At 40.5% G+C, this 19,882-nt stretch overlaps 1 protein-coding gene across 1 annotated transcript in view; it reads left to right on the forward strand.

Annotated features, from left to right (window-relative positions):
• Positions 1 to 19,882, forward strand: part of DHRSX (dehydrogenase/reductase X-linked) — a 161,720-nt gene that overhangs the window by 15,532 nt on the left and 126,306 nt on the right. The window lies entirely within an intron of this gene.

Consider the following 19,882-nt stretch of genomic DNA (forward strand, 5'->3'; position numbering starts at 1 on the left):
TCGGAAGAGAATAGTGGGAAGAAGCGAAGAACTTCTTGTAATCAGTTGTTTAGCATGTGGAAGCCCAGGCTGAAATGTTTGTTTCTGAGTGATACTTTGACGCAGCTTCTCTGACAAAAGAGAGGTGTTCCCAGGCATCATATCAGGGACCTTGCTGAAGGTAAACCTGGGAGGTCTCAAGGGAACAAGCACTGTAGTGAGAATGAGGTAGTCATGGGGTGGGTGGATGGCTTGGGCTGAGCCTGCTGAGTGTGGTATATCTATTTTCTCGTCTCTCATTTTAAGTCCTGTTTAATTTCCCTCTCAGTGCTGGTGCACATGGTGTTATTTGCTGTGCAGCTCTTATATTCAAAGTGTAGGAAAAGAAAAACATTATCCACATACTTTTAAAACGTGGTAGAAGAAGGTGGAAGCTCACATGCATTGTATGTGCTTTTCCAACTGTTTTGCATGAACAGCAGGATGAGGACGGTACTTGGTTTACACTGTAATGCTATGAGCACAAGAATGGCATTGCTGCTGGGAGAGATCTGTGTCCCTGGTTAGAAGTACGAGGTAAGGAACAGTAGCCCTGTGCGTGCTGTGTCTGAAAGCACGGAGCACTGCTCAGGTGCATCTGAAGTGCTCAGATCAGCTGAGTCTTTGTAGCCCTGCAAACACTACCACCACCTTGTTCATGCCCTGCCCATCCTGCCTTGCCTGCTCTTCATTGCTTCAGCTGATTTTACAAAGACTGGAGAGGACTTGCAGAGAGAAATTCACAGATAATAGGAGGAACTATTTGTCAGTAGTTTAAGTATTGCATACTCTTTGTGCCTTTTTTTGGCATTGTTTATTAGAGTTGATGGAAGATAAACTTTTTTTTTTTTTAACCCAGAGACAAGATCCACAAGCATATGAAGTAGCTTGTAGTCCGTGTAGGCTCGTAAATCTTTCTTCAGTGAGTGGTTCAATTCCATACGCAACTTGGGTCTGCCGGTTGTGCTTCTTCAGGCTGTTTAGGCTAGTTGCTATGCTCTACAGACAGGATACAGATTCCTCCGTAATATTTTCACTACTTTTATGTGTTGCTGAGTCTGCTTTCTGTCTGTGCATGCCTGAAGGATGGAGACGGGTCAGGGCTTTCCCCATTACGCTGTTCCTGCCTTCAACAGAATAGCACTACCGGGTGATCCCTTTGCCAGAACCAAGGCTACAGAATGATTCATTCTTTCATATTTTCTTAGGCTAAAATTAAAATGATAAAAAATGTAGCCTAAAAAGGAACTGTGTTCAGAAAGCATAGTTCCTGGAGTTAGGTGCCCAAATATATTTAGAGATTTTATCGTTAAAGTAATCCATTTTACATACTCTGCCTTCTGAACCACTAGAAATGCTTTCATCACAGGCGTAGCTCTCTTTAAATATCTTTTAAGTTAACAGTATTTTGATGTGGGCTTTTGTATGGAGTGCTTTTTTAGATACAAAACCCAAATGCATATATCCATTTTGTCTTCATTTGTGCCTCAAATGTTAGTGCCTGTTGGATCATTCCATCTCAATGTGTTATTCAAACACTTTAGATACCAAATTTTGATGGGCTTTTATAAAAATAACATTTTCCCTGTAGTAGCTTAATTTCTTCCCTTTTTCTTTCTGATTATATACTTCTTTTTTCCTCCTCCATCTTTTCCTCATGGTGCTATTTAGTATTTCTCATCTAGAGTTAGTTGACTTGGGCTATCATTCTTTCTGGATCGCTTAACATTTGTAGGTTTCCTCCATCTTCTTGCTTCTAGCTTATGCCAGGGCATGTGGTACTTCACCCCTAGCAGCTAGAAACTTCTGCAATAACTCAGTGCCTCTGCTTTTAGGGGGCTGTTTGGGATGGGATCTGCTCATTTAGGAAACAGAAAAAGCTCTATTAAGATGCAGCTAATGCCACAGCTCCAAAAAATGAACTATGAGGAGCAGTTCTTCCACAGTACCATGGCAAGACTTGTTATATGGCCTCCACTTAAGTACACACTTGTTGGAGGCTCTGAAAGCCGTGGAGGGGGAGCACAGGGGCTTGCTGTGGGGAGAGCAGTGTGAGTAGAGGTCAGCAGTTGTGCGCTGTGAGTCTGCCCATGTAGGATAAATTGCACAATCAGGAGTCCCCAGGTGGGGACCCCACCACAAGAAAGACATATAGCTCTTGGAAAAGGTGCAGAGGGGACCATGAAGATGATCAGAGGGCTGGAGCACCTATCTTGTGAAGAAAGGCTGGGATTGTTCAGCTTAGAGAAGAGGAGGCTCTGAGGAGACCTCATTGTAGCTTTCCAGTACTTAAAGGAAGCTTTTAAACAAACAGAAGGGAGGCCAGCTTTTTACACAGGCAGATAGTGATAGGATAAGGGAACAGTTTAAAACTAAAAGAGGGGAGATTTAGGTTGAATGTTAGGAAGAAATTCTTTACTCAGAGGGCAGTGAGATGCTGGCACAGGCTGCCCAGAGAAGCTGTGGGTGCCCCATCCCTGCAGGTGCTCAAGGCCAGGATGGATGGGGCCCTGGGCAGCCTGAGCTGGTGGGGAGCAGCCCTGCCCACAGAAGGAGGTTGGAACTAGATTATCTTTAGTGTCTCTTGCAACCTAAGCCATTCTATGATTCTATGAAGTCTAGTTCGGCATATATGTGAGTGTTAAAGCAGCCCAGTGAAGTTCTGCAGGGCCGGAAGACAGAGGGAAATGGCCACAAACCTGTGGTGCTATTCCTAGAAATCTGTCTGTAGTAGCTGCTTATTTACTGTGTTCAGATACTGTCCCCTCTGTGGAAGTGAAGGGAATGGGTAAGTCCTTCACCTGGTCTCACGCACTCAGCGCTGGAGTGATACTGAAGCGTGCTGGGCACTGACGTGAAGTTCTTCATTCAAATCAGTTATTGTGCAGCTTTTAACACATTGAATAAATTGTGCTTTTTGAAATATTTTGCAGTCTTTGTCACTAAGATGATGTGGTTTTGTCTTGCCTTGCAGGCAGAACAGAATTCAAGATTTGGGCAGTTATGAAGTAAAAATGTAATAATTTTATGTACACAGATGTGCACATCCGTTCTGCTGTTCTTTTAAACTGGAGCCTCTCAGTTTCAGGCTTTCCATCCTTGTAGTTTCTATATTACAGATGTAATTTCTGACACCGTGATTTTTGGTGTGCGGCCTTGTCATAATTTGTGTATTATTGCATTAAAGCTACAGATTTGGTGCAGCAGTGCCAGGTTCAAATGGAGTTATCACTAGCTAGGAAAAAATACTTGAAAGGTACCATTCCAAACCAATTAGCCAGAAAAAAAAAAAAAAAACCACAACATTTTAAAGTAAAATTATAGTGTTTGGTTTCCTTTCATCACATATGTGCTCTGCAAAGAGAGGTTTGATGCTTCACATAAAATTCATTTGGTGAAAAAACTACGTGTACCAGAACACACTCAGGGTTGTGTAATGCCGAGCACTGAGCTTGGCTCTGGTGTGCTTCTGCTTTCTGTGGTGTTACTACTTCTGGACAGTGTGGTTTCTGAGATGCGGACACTTCACTGAGGGAATGTTTAAACACGGTTGTCAACATTACTCAATACTGTGAATGAGAAAAAAAATGAAACTTGGACCTTAAAAGAAAAGCCCTGACCTTGTTTCTAAAGGAGGGTGTTGAAGGAACAGTTAAAAACTTTTTTTTTTTTTTGACACATTGGTAATGTGGTGATATAATTGAGCACCCCCAAACTATACAACAAAATACTTGCCTCCTATGAATTCTGCACGGAGTTCTCATTGGCGAGGACATGTTACATTTGGGGGTGTGGTACAGCCAAGTGCTATGAGATTAAAACAAAGCTCAGCCACTCCTGACCTGAGATCTCCAGCCTATGCTTCCCTCACACACCAAGCAGGGATTGAATTTAATGAGCTTTATGAGTGTTCAATGAATTCAGGATTAAGTTTTTAATCTACTACCATGTTTCCAAATGGAGTGCTCCAGGCAATGGTTTGATTGCCACCTAGAGCTGCCCACGCGTGATGTGCAAAAGGGGAGGAATGCTTCATGCTGAGGATTCGTACTGAAACAGCAGAGAGTAGTGCCCTTACACCAAGTGCTTTAGCAAGCCAACACAGATGATGCTTTCTGTCCTAAGCAGATGGTTTTCAAACCCAAACCAGATAGTTGTGAATAACAGTATTTTAACAAACATCTTAACTGGCCCTGGCTAAAAAAAGTATTTATGAGTTGGGATCAAAACCTGGTTCTTAAAAAAAAAGTTCAGTGGTACCACTGCAAATGGCTTAAAAAGGATGTGACAGTCTACATATTACACAGAATGAAAGTGACTTTCTTAATATAAATATGACATTACTGGCACTACACTTTTCACAAGCCACGACTGACACAGTGGAGAGATGAGTTTGTGACTTCTTTAGTGAATGTATCACAGTGAACAGAATGCTGCCAGAGCAGTAGGTGATACATTTTTGACAACAGGATATGACAGCAGATATACAAATGCTTCTTGGATGTATTTTTCCAAAATAACATATTGTTAATGAACAAAGTAATCCAATGTGAATACAGATGTCATCTAATCTTCTGCGTGTTAGAGTGTTTTTGTGCTAATTAATGTCAGCACCTAAGTGCCAGTCTTACTTGCGCATTCATAGCTGAATTCACTGCATTACATGGCATGTGATTTTAACGTTAAAATTAGCAAGAAAAAGGTCAAGAAATGCAAAATCCATGTTAACTGGTTGATGTTTTACTTCCTAATTATATGATGCATATATTTAAAGAGCCAGTAATCCAACTCAGAAGCCAGTTTAAAAAGTTGAGCACAATGTCATCAGTTCATAAGATGAACATCTCATAAGATCTAAGAGTTCTTTGTACTTAGTTTTGGACAGGTAAATTTATTCCTTATGTAGTTTTTTTCACGCAGTCATTTTGTCAGTTGATCTTTTATTGTCATTATGTGAAATCATCCAGTACTGCAGGGAGGGAAAGAAGAAACATATTAGGATGCAGACAGGTGAATGTAAAACAATGAAATAGGTGGGCAATATTTTAGCATGGACTTCATCTTCAGCATGGCAATTAGAGTTATCCTACAGTGACAACCTTTCTTGCTCATCTATGCACTAATTTAATCACCTCTACTCACATTTTTACTTTTAAATGTAATACATCTTCTTTTCCATCTCTTCCATTTTTAAGGTGATCTAAAAAAATCTTTTTTCTCAATATTTACTAACTGAAACCAGTCACAAAATATTCCAGGGAGGTACAAGTGAAAAACAAGATTTTTTTTCCAGTCTTCTAATTGAATTTTCCAGGAATTCTTTTTTTTTTCCTTAAAAAAAATATATATATATATATATATATTTATATGTACATATATATGTTGGTGGGGTGGCCGGTGAGTTGTTCTGCCCATCCTCTTCCTGCTGACCTGGGTACTGCCTAGCTCTGCTGGGCTGTAATGGCCTCAACTCTGTCTGAACACGGATCTTCCTTGGGCTGAACCTTCATGGTCTTGGCTCTGCTTGCATGGGGCCAGCCCCTGTGTGCTGCTGTGCTGGATAAAGCACCTCCAATGTCAGTACTATCTGTATTAGCAGAACAACACTTGCAGAAGCGCAGCCTGTTCAGTAAAACACTTTTTCAGCCTCCCCAGGCAAAATACAAGGGAATACCTGCAGCTGCATGTTTTGTGGGCACAAGCGTGGTGCCCACAGCATGCCACAGGAGGCGGGCACTTAGCCAGAGCTGTGGTAGGCCTGCGTAGGCCAGTGGCTCTGGCTGGAATGACGATGTGGTAACCATAGCGCTGCTCCATTTCCTGTGTGGACAGCGTCAAAGCATCCAGTACACTGCAGTAAAATAATTGTTTGCTGGTAAAGCTTGCAATAAAAATTGAAAGGGTAGGTCTTTGCCTCTTCATGATCTCAGTCCGTTCCGAGGGGGCCTGCCTGGCCGGGAAGCCCCATTGGAAAGCCAAGCAGCCTGTAGGATGTGTGGCTGGCATCTCCAGCCACTGCTGCATCTGGGGATGAGCACAAGGACCCCTGCTCATGTGATAGGCCTGTGCTTGAAGTGCAGGAGTCCTGAGTTCGTGGAAAAAGCCCTGGAGAGAAATACTGGAAACAGCGGAGAGCTGCTGAACAAGCCAGTGCAAGCTTGTAGTCTTTTATTCCTCAAGCTCTATTTTTTTATTTGATGATATGTTTAAAGTGCTAAATTGCTTTATGTTTCTCAAAAGCAAAGCCTTAGTCAAATGATTTCAATGACTGAGCATCAAACACAAATTAGGTGCTGGGGTACCTTTGCTCTTTAATGTGAGCGCAATACTAGTACTGCAGACAGGGACTGCAGTCCTCTGAGGGGTGGCTCCATATCGGAATGAGCAAAGTAGCTTTTCTTCAAAAAAAGAAGCAGAAAAACAGATCTCTCCTTGAAAGGCTACATCACACCTAGATTATTTCCCACAAAGTGAATGACTGCAGGGCTGTTTGATTTGGGCTAGATCCACGGCTGAAATGGAAAAGCAGAGGACAGATGAGAGACCTGCTGGTGCTTGGGCCGGCATGTGAGGGGTGCTGGCGCTTGTGCCAGGACCGTGGAAAGATGGACAGACACTCTGCTGGCTGCCCTCCCTGCCAGCTGCTTCCTGAGTGACATCACAGCCTGGCTATGCAGAGCTACTGATGACTGTGGAACTGTAGCCCTCGTTTCTGGAAACAGTGCTGGGAAGTTTCATTCAAGAAGGTCACGTATCTCTGTAAGAAATGCACTTTTCCCTTAAAAATGTGGCAGTTTATTTATAGAAGGTAATTAAGTGTACAACTGAAAATAGGACGTTGCGTCATACTCCCGGAGCATTATCAATAATGGGACTCATTTTGTGAACAGTTGCGTTTCTTCAGAGCAGCATGTGATAGTCTCTAATTGCAAAATTAATAGCAGATAATGATACTATAGAATGATGGCCTCTTAAATTGAGACATACTTCAAAAGCTTTTATTCTATGTGGTAACTTGGCATATTAAAAATCTTTGACAATTTTGACGAAGTGCAATTATAGAGCAAGCACAGTAGCTGCTTCTCTAAGTTAAATAATTCCCTGAATCCCGTGAATATGCATTAGATTAATGGCCTATAAAATTTCATTTGAAAATAAGATTTTCACTGAGGAATAAAAATTTCCAATTTCATTGAAAATCTTTCACAACAAATAGCTCTCTGCTGCAGAGTAGGTAACTTCTTTTGAAAACTTTGGTGCATATTTTATGAGGAATAAGAAAAAAATGAAAGAAAATTCATGAGCATTAAGTCACATAAGAGAGTGCTAAGAAAGAGGACAAGAGTCTGAAAGGAGATAACACTTTTCCTAGAAAAGGACTATTGTTAGAGAGTTAGGCAGTTATATGTATTACAGCTGAGACCTTTCTGTATTTGGACTTTTATACTCCATTTGACATTCCTGACCTTCTCATATAATCAGAGAGAAAAATGAATAAAATTCCATCTTTGGAAAATAAGTGTTACAGCTATCTTAAAGACAAAAAAAAACATGTAAGTCATTTGTACCTTCTCCTTCCAAGTTAGAACTGGTTTTTAAGCAGTTTTACAGAAAGAAATCTGTCCCATCCAGAGGTTCAGGGGTTTTAGTTAAGCTCCGATCTAAAATAAGAGCTTTCTTAAAAGTAATAAGAATAACAAAAAGCATAGAGAGTATCTTCCATTGCCAATCTGGAGGCGAAGTGGTGGCCCTGAGAGGCTGCATGGCAGCACACAGAATTGTAGAATTATAGAATATCCCAAGTTGGGAGGGACCCATAAGGATCATTGAGCCCAACTCCCAGCTCCACACAGGACCCCCCAAAATACAAACCCAATGTCTGAGTGTGTTGTCCAGACGCTTCTTGAACTTTGGCAAGTTTGGTGTCAGCACAGAGCTGAGTACATGGCCACAAGACCTGCTCTGGGGTCTTTGGGGTCACCATTTTGGGTGTGTACATGACAGGCCAAGAGGATATCCAAATGAGTGGTGTTCTCATCTCCTGGCATGGGCTAGCCAAAAGAATGAATCCAGAGGCTGCTTGGAAAGATGTGGAACCAATGCTCAGGGAAGTATAGAGCTGAGAGGGAGAGATGTTGAAGCTATTTCCCATCTTTTTTGTTAACCTAGTAGTACCTGAGAGTTATCTTGAGTTACTGTTGATGCTGTAGTGGGTCTGATCGTTAGTCACTCCTGAAGATTTTAGTAATACGGAAATGTGCTTTTTAACAACTTGTATTTTAATTAATTGAGGGTATCTCAGGGTAACTTTAAATACCAATTGGTTCATGTGCTGCGCTTCCTGTTAACTAGATTTTTCCCAATAATCTCTAATCACCTTGTACTTCTCTTGATTCTAATTACTGGAGCTTTGTGTATGATAACAAGCACTTCAGTTCAGAAGTGATTGCATGGTTTTCTTAAGTGATGTACTCCAAAAACTTCCAATTACAAAAATTTCAATTTCAAAGTCCTGTGTACCAATTCATGACTTCTGCTTACTTATTTGTGTTTTATGGAAATACCATGGGAAGTGAGGGGGGTGGCTGAAGTGACATCAGAGCATTTTCCCTTTTGGAAGAGGCAGATCTGAATGTGACCTTCAGCTGTATGCTCTTTAGCTTGATTGGAGTATGGAAATTATGTTCCCTGTCTCTGGAAAGAAAGAAGGTGTAGTTATAAAACTACTCTCAGTGATCTTGCTAGCTTTTTTTTTTTTCCAGAATGTAATATATTAAGGAAATATTTAAAGAATCGACTTTTCTCATAGATTTGTTGCTCAGCTGTATCTTTCTATCTGTGCTCTGAGCAAGAAGTGATGGAATAATTAATTCAATCTTTTAATAGCATGTGGTCGGAAGAAGAGGTGTTAGAATTTACAGACAATAAAAGTAGAAACTATAAAGAAGATACTGGTGTTTGTGAGGCAGTATCCTGTACTGTCTAGGTGTATAACAGTACTGTCAATACTGTTTTGAAAACTATAAATAAAATATTTGATCTTTTGACAAGCATAGGTCATAGTGCAAAGCATAAATTGTTTTCTTTTGACTGTTCAACTCTTGTGGTGAGATGCTAAAAAACAGATAACTATATTTTGCTTCTGGTATGAGTTCCCAGCTTGGCCGTAAGAAAGTAGATCACTCTTTGCTTCAGGTTTCTACACAAAGTGTTGATATCCAAATTTTGGCATTTTTAGACCTTTGGGTAGTAAGTATTGTCCAGACTTAAATGTTTATAACAGAATCCCTTCTTCCCTGAGGGGCATGGGGGCTTGACTGCCCAGGTTGATTTCTGCATGATTTGATATTAAATCAAGAGTTGCACTTGGTTGGGTTTGTTTGTTTGTTTTTGTTTTGTTCTTCCTCTGGAGGACTCTCTGCTATGAAACAGTCCAGCATTTATACTGTTCTTAGATGATGTTTCTGCATTGCATCAGATTGTTACATCTACTCTGATCATAATGGAGTAATAGACAATTTGCCCTTTGCAGATTCTTTCTATTTCTTAATCATTTCAAAGTCACTGTTGTCAGCCTGGGTTTTAGGTCAACACTTCAAACTAAATGATAATCTTCCACAGGTAGCCATGAAATTTTAGTACTTTAGGAATTCTTTGGCACTTTTTATGCAGATAACAACAGCATTGTCAGTTTTTTTTTAAGATAGCTGGGATGTGATCTTTTTGAGCAAAGACATTTTCTGATATTATTTACATTTTTCTTTCTCAAGGTTTATTGATCCTTAGAAATCAACCATGAGCTTTCTGAGCATGGCAAGGAAAAATATTATTTTTACTGGGAACTTTTGAGGGGTTGGGAAGGGGGCAAAAATGTCTTTAAATGTCAAGTGTCTGGTGACACTGGAAATAGGGAAGGCTTCTTTACGCTCAGGGTATTCTGATGAAGCAACCAGGCCTGACTGTGAGCAAAGACTTAAGCTGTTTCTTACGTGCTAAGGGATGCGAACAGTTCTGAAAGAGAGTTGTATCTATCTAGTTGTTTGTAACAGCTTGAAGCATGGAGAATTCTAGATTCCTGATAAAGAATGAAAAAAATTTCTAATGCCTGTTAGTTTTGCAGGATGGGAAAAATTGTTCTACAGGTACTAGCCTATGCAGAGCTATTTTCATTATCCCTATTTTAATCTTCTGGGATGAGCTTTTCTTTTTCATCTCTTATTTCACAACAGGAAAAAAATATAAGATGACATGACTTAAAGAGCAGTTTTACATAGTGTGACATTGCCTAAGGTATTGCACAGTTACATTTGCCTAGAGGGAGGGAGTATGGGAGAAAGTATCAGTAAATCTATTCAAGAGATAACCAGATGCTTTTTCTTAAATTAATTTTTTCTTTTCTTAAAGATATATATAAAGATATAACTTCTCTATCTTTAGTATGACTGGAGTGAAAGAGAAGAAAGCCAAAGAGTTAGATTTAATAGGTAAATATGTAAAAGAAATTAAAGATAAGCAGGGCAAAGAATACAAGGCAAATGGAAATATGTCTTTTTCTTTTCTTGTGATAGTATTTTCCCATGTAAGAAATGATATAGGTAAACAGATTCTTTAAATATATGAACATGCAGGGAACAGTTACTTTCTGTGGGTAGTCAAATTTATTTCCTTGATATTTTTAATAAATCCATTGATCTTAAACATGCAGGGTGTGGCTGTTCAGTGTCTCTAACTAATTATCAGTATTTCTTCACGTTATTGCAATGACCTTGTCCTTAATGCCCTCCGTTCTCTTCCAAGAGAAGGAGTTTCATGGCCTCTTCCTAGTCCCCACTTGGCCTCTGTCCTCAAGACAAAATGATTGCACAGTTCAAGAAAATACGCCATGTGCAGTCTATTGCAAGTGAGTGTTTCTGTGCCAAATATTCTTGCACAAGTTTGTAAACACATATCAGCCTTTATGTGAAATATCCTTGCTACATGAGACTAGTGTTTCTCCAGCAAAATGTGGTTCAAGCCTGAAGCAGCAAATATGTTTAAGGTAAGGACTATCATGTAATGACAGATGTTGCTCGATGTATACATAAGACTTGAAGAGTCGTAACTTTGCTGATATACCTGTAGATTTAATGTGATTTTTCTGTCTGTTATGTCTGAATCTCTCTCACACCTTTCTTCCTTCTTCCAATCCCATGGGTCTAGGGCTATCCTCTTCCTACAAATGCACTCATGCAGTTAGAAATTTTTCTCCTAGAGCAGTTTGTGGGCAAACCTGAATTCCTGATAATTTTTTAGCAGATTTTAATAGCACACAGAATTATTTTCCAGCTGTTTGATTTGAATGATGATGTGTTCAACCAATTTGGCACTTGTAAAAAATACTTTCAAATCTGTTACCTTTAGATGAATTTTGGCTAAAGGAACAAAGTACCCTAGAATGGCAGACATGTTCAGAAGTGAGATCTAGGACTCAAAAACTACACCCTCCCTTCTCCTTTTTCTTTCTTCTGCCTTAGGGCAGCTCCATATTGGTTAGGATCAAATTTCCTATTAACTCTGTCAAAATCAGCTTGAACTTGCATTGTGAAAAGATCAGACTATTCTTCAGTGTAGCCTTATAGCACTTTGCGTTAGAGAAACTCAATTCAGAATTGACAAGAAAATATCCCAAATTAACCATTCTCTTCGCTTGTCTCCATTCTCAGCCTCTCACTTCTTAAGGAAGGGAGCAACATTCAGAATTTTTTTGGATGATGAATGATGCTGACTGCAGAAGGTCTGCACTGGGTTTATTGGAGGAAAATGTTCTTCACAGTCAGAGTGAAGACAGTCAGCTTAAATTAGTTCAGAAAATTACCATATATATTGTTTTTGAAAACTGCAATTATCTGTATCTCTGTGCAGCCCTTCTGGCAAGTCTAGCGGTTGCCAGAAGACCTGGATCAATACTACTATTTGACAAGTAAACCAGAAACACTTGGGCTCCAACTGAAAAATATGTACCAGCGCAGCTTCCCTTGGCTCTTCTTACCAGGCAGAACTCTTCCACTGGCCAACACTCCAGGCATGAGCTCCAGAAAACAGGGCACTGAAAACACATCTGCAAGTGCAGAGGAAATATTTTTCTCTTGACTTTGGCAATAGTAATCCCATCACTGGTTACAGTGCCTTGACTTGCACCACCCTCCCAACACTAAATGCCAGGAGATTTGGATCCATACCGTTGGCCAAGCTGTGACCAAAGCAGGTCTCTTTTCTGGGCTTACTGGTTTTTTTGTGGTTTTTTTCTGCCTTAAGGCCAATACCACCATGCAGAGATTTATCATTCAGGTGTATTAAATTGCGTAAAGATGTGTTTCTTGGAGCTAAATACTTGAAAGCAAGGGGGGAGGTGAAGAGGGAGTGTTGAAGCACTTGAAAACAACCTCCTCTCCACAAATAAGAGAACCTTGAGAGGCAGATACTCCCTTCTCCTTCCCCCACACTGCCTTCCGCACACACTGTACCTGCTTTAATCCTGACTTTCCAGGAATCACTGGTAGAAATACAGATAGGTGTGTCATGCAAATGAATTTTTTACTGCTGCATTCCACCCCTCTATTGTTGCTGGAGAGATCTCTTATCATGGGACTTGGGCTATAGAATGCTAAGAGCTGTTGCTCTGAAAAGCTGCCTTATTTCATGTAGCATTTTTTTTTTTTTTTTTACCAAAAGATATGTCTTGTGATCCTGTAAATTTTGTGTCATAACTCTCTTCTTACTACTGGTTCAATTTATTTTGCATCTTTCCTAACATGGGGATTTTTTAGTACAGTTTATTCTTGCTGTGGATAGCTTTGGTACGATGCTATGATAGTGAGTTGTAATAATACCTTTTGCCTATGCAATACCTCACAAAGTTCCCCAGTATGTTCATGAAAGGTAGAATTGGAGGGAGAAGGATCTGTTCTGCTTATTAAAAATATGTAGTACAGCCTTCCCATGTGCTAAATAAATGAAATGTCTGGGGACAAATCCTGAAATAGATTTCAGAAACTTCTTTCTCTGGCTTCTATGAAGGAGTTGTCCTTGTAAGCAAGCTGGTATCTTTGTCAAAAAGCTAACGCTGTAGCCTTACAGCAGGCTTAAATTTTTTTTCTTGGTTGTTTCCATTGTCAATGCAAATAATCGCATGAGTTTGGTTCAGCTGATTTTTGCTGCTAAATCTGAAGAAATACCACCCATTCCTGTGTTGATGAGGTTGGGAAGAGATGAGGATACACATCAGCTCCATATCTGAGCGAGCACACCACTTTTCTAGCTGGCATAACTCCTGCTCTCCTGCTTTTGTGCCGTTTACTGCCCTGCTGCCTTTTGGCCACTTTGTGATGTGCTGTCAGGATACCCAGCTTGGCACGAGTTGCAGCACTGATGGGATTCCCAAATGCCTAGACATCCCAGGCAAATTGCTGCTGCAGTGTCTTACAACTCATGTGCACCTTGTGCAATGGTTAAACAAGAAACCCGGTCATACGAATCCAGAGTTTTTGCTGTGGTTTTGTGAGCACTCATTCACAATCTGCCTTCCCTATCTGTTGCTGTGTGGGAGGCTTCTTAAATTAGGTCTTTCCTTGGCTGCTGAAGTTCTTACAGCCACCTGGCTCCTGTTCTTCCATGAATAGCACCCTGAGATACTATGCCTCTGTGGGGCAAGGGACATATTTCCATGATTTGGTTTCTCCGGATGTTCTGGTTCTTCAACACCTTTCGCTTCCCATCCATACAGTCAGTGCCAGCCTCTCTCTGATGCCTCAGTTTCTTTGTGATTCCCAATGTTTAGTTCTGCGAAAGCAACGTAAGACAAAAACTTGGAGGCTCGTCCCATAGCTGCTGCAGATTTTCAGTTGTGCATGGAAAGAGGTGCTCTTCTTGGGCAAATCAATCACCCTTATACAAATAATCCAAATGATTTCAGGTATGTTGGATTCATTGGTCATGTGCCTGTGGATATGCATGTGCACGTGGCAGTTGTTGGGAACGGAAAGTCTGATGGCATGGAACTGCTGAAACCAGCAGGATGCCATTGCACACAAGGACTAGTCAGGCTGGTTGCCACCTACCTGGTTTCCCATCTTAAAAGCCTTCAATCTTGATTGCATACTGATGTTCCATAGAAAAGTGATAGGAAGCAGCAGAGGCAGAAAAGATTTTGGTGTGCAAATTCAGGAGATCCATTTGCATTTGAAAGATCATCTGCACAGGCTCAGGCTCACAGCTTTCCTGCTGGTAAGAGCTCATGTCATACAAAAAATATTGGCCAGTTTATTCCTCAGAATCATAGAATGGCTTAGGTTGGAAGGGACATTAAAGATCACCTAGTTCCAATCCCCTGCCATGGGCAGGGCTGCCCCCCACCAGCTCAGGCTGCCCAGGGCCCCATCCAACCTGGCCTTGAGCACCTCCAGGGATGGGGCACCACAGCTTCTCTTGGCAGCCTGTGCCAGGGCCTCACCACCCTGAGTAAAGAATTTATTCTTAACATTTAACCTTAGTTTCCCCTTTTTCAGTTTAAAGCCATTGCCCCTTGTCCTATCACTATTAGACTCTGTAAAATGTTGGTCTCCCTCATGTTTATAAGCTTTCAGTACTGGAGAGCAGCAATGAGGCCTCCCCAGAGTCTTCTCAAGGCTGAACAAGCCCGGCTCCCTCAGCCTTTCATCACAGGAGAGGTGCTCCTTGGTGGCCCTCACCTGTACTGGGGACCCCAGGCCTGGACGTAGTGCTCCATATGGAGCCTCACAAGGGCAGAGCAGTGGGGGACAATCCCCTCCCAAACCCTGCTGCCCAGTCCTCTTCTGATGCAGCCCAGGATACTGTTGGCCTTCCAGGCTGCAAGCGCACACTGCTGGCTCATGTCCAACTTTTTGTCCACCAAATTGCCAGGAGCTTTTATAAGTCCTGGGATGACCGTTTGAGCCTGGACCCTGTTTCTGCTAAGACAGAAGTTTACGGTGATGTTCCTGTAAGGCCTACTGCTGAAAGCTGTGTTGGTTCCCGGTGCTCTACTGATTGCCTCTCAGAGTAGCAAATGTACTACTTTCAGTTCCATCTGCTCTGAAACAGATGTTGGTGGCTGTAATCTCAGCACCACCATGGTGTACATTGTGGGGAAAGACTTGGAATATTTTGGAACAGGAAAACCTGCTTGGTAATTCATTTGCAAATTGAACTATGTGAATTCTTAAGCCAACAAGAAAAACTTGACTGTACTGTGTCCTGTGGCATTAGATGAGTACTCACAGTTACAGTTCACCCTTTTTCTCACTCAGTGTTGCTCTAGAGGAACAGCTCCAAACCTGGTTCTTGTTATTCTGTCATCAAACTGAATATTCATTGTGGTTTTTTTCTTTTTCCTTTTTCTCTTTTATTTTTTTCCATCTGTGGTTCTGCCATTTACCTCCAGGGATAGCATTTGCATGGAAGTTATTCAGTTATAGGGGGATGGAAAAAAAACCGAAACTGTTAGGATTTGTCTGTAGGGTCTCCTCAGCATAAATGCCCCTGAGGTCCCTGTGCCTGGCTGGGAGGTGCAGGCCCTCAGGTAGTCCCTTTGACCAGCCCGCTGGGGGCTTTCTGCTGTGCTCGTCTTTCTGGCCTGATAAGGGCTGGAGACTCATTCAGACAATCTGAATTCCGCCTTTGGCCTTCAGTGTCTTAAGGAGAGGTTTTAATGAAGAGGCTAATATAAAGATATTATATTTTAATGTTGACATGACTCATGGTATTCCACAAAAGCAGATGCTGGATTAATAGATTAGGAGACAGGACTTAAATAAAAATTTGATGCAATTTGCTTTGTACTTCATAGTAAACTTTATATATATATGTATCTATTGCCTCAAACAGGCTGTGTTGTAAAAATTACAGAATACCAAAGCAAAAACTTACAAGGAGAGCTCTTTTTCTGGGATTTGTCTGTGTTTACATAGCACATTTCTGCAGAGAAGACAGTCAGTTTAATGCCTCTGTTTCGACGTGATTACATCATTACTTCCATCTCTACATCAGCTGAATTTTGCTGGTAATTGATGAAGGTCTGCATTCTGCTTTTTCCTTCTTGGTCTTAGCACTTGCACAGACAACCCTCTTTAGGAGCCTCTAAAAAGTTAGTATTTTCTAAAATTACAGAATTGCCTTTAATTCATCCATCATGTCATCAGTTGTGTGTGAGGACTTGTCTGTGCAAGGAAGTTATTTCAGATTAGGGAAAAGTATATTTTAAAATGACAATGGTTATTTTAAGATAGCTTCATATTGGGACATATTTATTACAGAATAACTCTGCCTTCTTTCTGCTTTAGCTTAATCCACTTGCAAAGTAGATAAGCTTATTTCTTCTGAATACTTTGAGGTGTAGACAGAACCATCAGCCTGGGAGAAGACTGTCAGAATTTGGCTTGATAAATAAGAGCTTAAAGACCGCAGGCTAGTTTCTTCAAACACAAAGGGAAATGAGCAGCGAGTGCTTGGTCAGGGTTTCCCATTAGCACCAGGGCTATACAGTTCTCATGTCCCACAGTGAAATTGCCAGAGATGCAGGCCTGTAATTGAGATCAGTATCTACCTGCTTACCAGGAACAGAAGCAGAGGGAGAGCTGGGATGTTTTGATTCCATGTTTTAAATGAGGTGAAGGAACTGCCAGAGAATGTTTAGGCAGTAGGGACACTTCCCTTAGGGTCTCACCTGCCTCTGGCCAAGCTTAGCTCATGCTGGCACACAACATAAAGCGGCATCTGATGATGGGAAACGAGCAGGGCCTGGGGCTGTGTTTTGGAAGTTTTATATTGTGATTCACTATGGAAAAGGTGTTTTCACAATGAAAAGGTGTTTCTCAAAGTCTATGTGATGGTTGAGTTCCAGTGGAAAGTGCACACTGACACAGACTGGTTTGTACTGGGGCTGTATACCGTGCCTGCATGTTCAGCCTGAGTCTGACCTTGGCTGCAGATGTTATAACATGAGCAGTGCTTCGTCCTCATGCTGGTTCCTTGTACATTAAGCTATTTGTCTGGTTGGAAACAGTGCACCTTTCCCACAGATTACAATGAATTCAAGGTTAATCTAAAAAATTAAACCTAAAAATTGGGGAGGGTTAATGTTTTTTTTTTTTTTTTCCAGACTATGTATTTCAATTTTCAATGGACTCTTTGTGTTTCCCATTTGGAAGTAAATGAACTGAGATGTACTGTTCTGTCTATTCAAAACCAAGTTCTCTGGAAGTTGTATATCATACTTGTAAATAAAATGGATACTGGCCATTTACATATGTGTCTGCAGCTCTCATTTCTCCTTCCCTGGATGCTTCCTAGGTCTTTGTAGCTATCTGATACAAACAGTATTGTTTTAAAATGCTCTGCAATGTGGGATCTCAGTCATTTTTTTCAGTAAAGGCTGTCTGTCTGTTGTGACCTTCCTTGCAAGCTGCTAACGTACCTGTTTTGAGTGGCTGCTTGGAACAAACATTGTCATTTTCTTTGCAGCCTTCATCAAAGGCATAAGAGCAAGCATTTCTTTCACTGTCCTCTGCTAAACACCACTTTGTCATAGCAATACCTGCTGTCACTTTGCTTTTCTGGTTTCCCCTTTTCCTTCATCTTACCACCTCTTCCTCATGCCTAACTGCTTTTTCTCCTTTTCTTTGTCTCATTTTGCCTAAAAGGATTAATTTTGCACTGAAATGAAATACAGCTTTTATTCGATAGATAGATATAGTGGAGCAGTAGTTGAAAATGAGCCATAGCATGTACACGCAACATATAAAATCCAAATCTCATGATGATGTGGTGGTTAGAAGGGAAAAGCAAGAGGAAGTACAGATTGTTGGGAGAGAAGGTGCTCAAACCTACATGAAAGTAATTTATTTTCTTGATGGATTGTTTTTTTTTGTTTTTCAGCTACAGTGAAACAAACAGAAATGGGAATGATTTCAGTGTCCTTTTTGCTCTGGGTTCACATATGTGAAACAGGATTAAAAAATAATCAGGAAGGACAAGTTATGGGGAAGGAAGCAAACCTTCTGTTTATGCAGCTTGCTTTACCAGCTGTCATAGCTCAATTTTCAAGATAGTTTATGATTGGATTAATTAATACTTAAAAGATAACTACTTTGTGGATTATGAAGCTTACATTTTTGCCTTCTAGTGGGCATTTTCTCTATGAGTACATGCACTCTTGCCACATGCAAGATTTGTACATGTTACTGTCTCAACTGCAAATGACCTTTCCTGCTTTAACAAGAAAACAATGCTAATACTCCTTGTCTGTGTTTAAACCTCTTCAACCCTTCAGGAAGCACCTTTAGAATGTTTTTTTTTGGTGTGGACTCAGGTGGACTAGGGAGTGTTTGCTTTGTAAGAGGTGCTTTTTAAGTACCTTGAACTTTCAGAGCTAACAAACCTGAACTGGATTGTAAGAAACATGGGTATGGGGAAGGATATATTTCACCTTTTTATTCACAATGAAGTACTAGACTTCCTTCTTGGAGAAGCTGAAGAAGCATCCTGGAGAATCCAGACATTTGAGTCTCTGCCAGACTGCTTAGAGAAAAGCCTCTTTCCTGTTTTCCTCCTCTAAATCCCATTAGTTCTGGGGCAGTTTTTGCTCTTTTCCATATTGTTTCTGTCCTTTTCATTGGTTTTGGAGTTGCCTGCTGCCTTGTGAAGACTATGGCCTGTTGCTGGGTAAAAGCCTGTCCCCTTCACCATCGGCACAAGAGATTGTGTCTGTGTTTTCTTATAGTCTAAAATGCCACCCAAGTTGAACAATGCACGCATATTCTCCTCCCTTTTTCAGGACTTGAATCATCTGAGCACTGCAGAAGGGACTGAAGGTTATGTCCTTGCCAATTTCAAAATGGTTTTTAAATTTTAAAAGTCACATACAAGGGCTAGTCACATAGAGGTGATGACTGCTTGGATCACATTACAAGCATTTTATTTTTCTTCCTCTTTAAAATAATTTATTTTCTGTTCCAAAAGCCTTTTTGTTGTTGTTGTTGTTGTTTCGTTTTTGTATGTGTTACTGAGAGAAGACAGATCAGAAAAACATCATCTAAAAAAAGATAAGATTGGTAAAGTAGTAAACAATTGGAAAAGACTTCTCAGAATGGGAAATCTAGCCAAGTATTTAATAGCAGGCGTAGCTTTGATATCTAAACCTAACTATTGAAAAAAAGTGGGCATTTTATGTAGAGTTTATTCTGAAAAATATTTTTGGTCGAAATTGCAAGGCTGGTAATGTATCTAATTGAAAATATTTAGGAAAACTCTCGACCAAGGTTTGTTTAGCTCGAACTATGTTTGTTAGGACACAAACATGCATGGATGTCATTGCAATAGGAATTAGCATTCAAATAATAGCAAATAATTCGTAGTCTATGTGGAAGGAAAGAATCAGGTGGTTACCTGAAGAGAATAGGAATTCATGTTGAATTAAACTAAAAATAGTTGTGTGTTTAAGAAAAGGTGAAATTTGGGAGTACTGTGAAGAAAGCAGCTTGTATCCGCACTAGGTGTTTTTCATAACTATATGAAATATGGGTTTGTGTTGTACAACAAAGCAACCCGCTAAAAACCTAGAAATCAAAATAGAAAACCCTTTGATAGATGAAAGTCAGCATCTTTTTAACATTTGTTATCTGTAATATTGCCTGCAGCCACTGTACTGTGGCAAAAGGAAATATTCAGCGCCGTTTTCCCTGTACAAGTATCTAGCAGCCTGTTCTAAAAAGCAAACAACAACTCACCTTGGTAGCACAAAGACCACAGGGGATTCACATGAAAGATCTGCCTCCTCCTCAAAAACTGTATTTGATATTTGACCTGATTT

Source organism: Numida meleagris, chromosome 1, assembly GCF_002078875.1.
Source record: "Numida meleagris isolate 19003 breed g44 Domestic line chromosome 1, NumMel1.0, whole genome shotgun sequence".
Classification (NCBI taxonomy): domain Eukaryota; kingdom Metazoa; phylum Chordata; class Aves; order Galliformes; family Numididae; genus Numida; species Numida meleagris.